General features: G+C 36.3%; 1 long non-coding RNA gene across 1 annotated transcript in view; it reads left to right on the top strand.

The window, feature by feature from the left end:
* LOC128248864 (uncharacterized) overlaps window positions 1-2850 on the top strand; it is a 66931-nt gene extending 64081 nt beyond the window's left edge. Inside the window, exon 3 of the long non-coding RNA XR_008264989.2 lies at window positions 2437-2850. This is a non-coding gene — a long non-coding RNA (uncharacterized LOC128248864). The remainder of the gene's footprint in view (window positions 1-2436) is intronic.
* Window positions 2851-3616: the final 766 nt, after the last annotated feature.

Raw genomic sequence — 3616 nt, 5'->3', positions numbered from 1 at the left:
GTACGGCCGCCTGAGTGCAGGACAAAAACTGAAGATATCCAGCGCTAATAATAATAATAATAATAATAATAATAATAATAATAATAATAATAATAATAATGTAAGCAGGCCTAAGCCTCAACGCTTAAAACCAGGATGTAGTTGGTCCTTTATCTGTTTAACAGTAAGAGACGACAACAACAACAACATCCCTTAACGTTCCCTATGAACTTTAACATATGTACATGGGGTTTTGTCATGTGACAATGGAAATGAGAGTTTGTAAATTGTGGAAATAAATAGACACTTGGAGAATGTCAGTGAGTCACTCAGATATTGGTGGTGGTGGTGGTGGTGGTGGTGGTAGTGGTGATGGTGGTGGTGATGGTGGTGGTGTTGGTGCTGGTGGTGCTGGTGGTGCTGGTGATGAATGTTGTAACATATGCGAGAAACTGTGGCGTTGTATTGTGATAAAAGAAAAAAAAACACAAAAAAAAGAAGAATAAATAAATAAATAAATAACAGGGCATCTGTTTCCCTGCCTGCAACGATTAAGACACAGGCTTAAATGCTGTCTGGTTAAAACATTCTGTTAGTAATTATGTGATTTCGTGTTCTCATTGATCACCGTCTCGCAAGTGAAATTCGTTACATAGAAACTATACTGAATCCTGTAATTGCTTATTAAGATGACCCTTCATTAAGTTGGTACAATATAGTTGTTTGTGCACACGAGTTATTTGTAGATCTCCAGTCCATTCTTTAAAAGACAGTTTCATTCATCTCTGTGACTACCAGTGAAAGACGAAGTCAATGAAATGTAAATAGATAAAAAGGAGGATAAATCTACCCTCGCGCGTTAATCAGCATACTGAACGAGCTGCTCTTTGATTGAAGACGGGTCGACCCAAAGAGAAAGAAAGCTATTTGGCTTCACGTATTCATCCTATTCGTAACTAAATTAAGGAAAGCGAAAACAAAAGATTTTTCATAGCTATTCAGCTTTGATCGATGAATTGCCCCGAGAAAAATCAAAAGGTCAGCTTATTTTCGTTAATCTCTTAGCGCAAAAGGCTAGAACAACTGGCCGAGGACCTATCTGAACTGTGGATTACGTTTTGAAGAGAGAGAGAGAGGGGGTGGGAGAAAAAATGTGTCTGGATTAACGGTTCAACATTATGAAAAAAAAAAAAAAAAAAAAAATATATATATATATATATATACACACACACTTATACATATGCGTGTTTGTGTGTGTGCGTGTGTGTGTGCGTGTGTGTGTGTGTGTGTGTGTGTGTGTGTGTGTGTGTTTGTATACACGTATTTTCTGTACGTTTTCATAGTTTTATTTCTCGAATTTCTCACTAGCAGCGAAAGAGGTTGTTTGTAGCCAAGAAACAAGATCATTCCTCTGGAATTTAGACGCCATCAACAGAGTAGTCGTGTATGCATGTATGTATGTATTATATAAATATAAGCATGCATGTATATACGCACATAGGGACGTAGTCATAGATATCATTGTATAAGTGGATCCTATTACATGCTGAACTTCATGAATGTTTTGCATATTTTGACAATGTTTTTGCTAGCTTGTTGCTGTAATCTCTCAATTAGGTTCTTTCTGGTATTACGAAAACCACCCCCTCAATATGGTTACTGAGGAAGATAGTGTATCTAACTAAGTAAATCAATAATTATTGATAAATGTCTAAAGTTACAGTCTGAATGGAATAGCTGCAAATTTCTCATCAGTTCAGCAAAGGTATTATCGTTTTCACTAATCTTAAACATCAAGTTAACTTCTCCTGGGTAACTAATTTCAACTGTTGTGCATAATTTCCTTCTTGGAAATCACTATGTCTGGTCTAGTATGCTTACATTTCATTGAAGTCTTGTCAGGGACATCCAGCCATCCAACTTACTTGTGAGCAGGTATGTGAGGACATGGATTAATGTCTTGCCTCGTTTCAGTCTCAGTCTCAAAGATCAAGCACACTCATCCATATTCCCCTACTTCAGCCGATAAAATCCACATCTTCCCATACATCGGCATGGACTTCTTTTAATCGTCTCTTTAAAGGCACATTAAAAGCTACTCCACTTTTCAAGACCTTACACCACGTTAATCATTGTCCGTTCTTCTTCAGATAATCAGAAAATTTTTTATGGCATGCATTTTTTTTTTTTTTTTTTTTGTGACACAACTTAAAGTCAAAACTTGTTGACATTGGACTGTCTCTGTTATTGTCTTGGTTACCAGCATCTGTGTTTACATTACAAATTTCTTCAGTTTTCTTTCCTGTATCTTTTCCAGAGGGTCACTACTTGCGTTTGTATTTGTGGTTCCATCTGTTTATTTAAATGCCATCGTTATTTTCTTTGTCGATATATTTTTTTCCGTTTGGAATTTTCTCTTCACACTTTTTTTTGTCCTTTTTACAATATTACTTTCAGTTTGAAACATGTCGAAGGAATGATATATGCCACGTCGTTTCCGGATTACAAAAAGCCGCCGCTACCCAAAGTGAAGAAGAAGACATCTTCAAAGACGTGTAAATAAAGGAATATTTCCAAAATTACATAAAGGTTGAAAAAACAGAACTCTTAATCTGCGCCGAGGTAATGGGGCTCCCCAAGGTAATGGGGCTCCCCAAAAGTTCCATGGTTCTTCTTGTCGACTTTGCCTTTCAGCCTTTCGGGGTCGATAAATTAAGTACCAGTTGCGTACTGGGGTCGATCTAATCGACTGGCCCTCTTCTCCCAAAATTTCGGGCCTTGTGCCTAGAGTAGAAAATACATTATTATTATTATTATTATTATTATTATTATTATTATTATTATTATTATTATTATTATATAAAGAATCTTGCAAACCAAATCCAATATATACATATACATATATATATATATATATATATATATATATATATATATATATATATATATATATATATATATATAAATGTATGTATATATATATGTGTGTGTGTGTGTGTGTGTGTGTATTTGTCGGTCAAGGCCTGAAGATCCCTGCGTGTTTTGTAGCATAATCTCTCATTGACCGCCAGTGTTGTAAAAAAAGAAGCCAATCCTTTCATCTCACCTCCCACCGGTTCCCTTTCTTCTGTCCAATTAACATAGTCACTGGTTTGTTATCCAGAAGGTTGTACATTAAAACACACAAGTAAGAAGTACGTTTTCGGTCTACTCTAAAAGCCGAGTACTTCCGTCGGCGATGGGTTCTTCTCTGCAATCCTCAGCTCCTTTTACTTGGGACCCAGTACTGGACTACTCCGATTCTTTGTTAAAGTAATAATAATAATAATAATAATAATAATAATAATAATAATAATAATAATAATAACACTCGTTTCTTTATTGACCACAAGGGCCGAATACAAAGTAAATAGGGACAATACAAAACTAGGGACACGTGAGGTAAACGTTTCTACCATAAGCACAGGGCCTGAAATTTTGTGGGTAGGGGGCTAGTCGATTACATCGACCCCTGTGCTCAACTGGTATTTGTTTTACCGATCCCAAATGAATTACAAAATCAACCTTGGAATAGCAGCAGCAGCAGCAGCAGCAGCAGCAGCAGTAGTAGTAGTAGTAGTAGTAGTAGTAGTAACAC

Source organism: Octopus bimaculoides, chromosome 10, assembly GCF_046866305.1.
Source record: "Octopus bimaculoides isolate indiv1 chromosome 10, ASM4686630v1, whole genome shotgun sequence".
NCBI lineage: Eukaryota > Metazoa > Mollusca > Cephalopoda > Octopoda > Octopodidae > Octopus > Octopus bimaculoides.
Note: the sequence above shows the minus strand (reverse complement) of the source record. Positions and strands in the feature narration are given on the sequence as shown.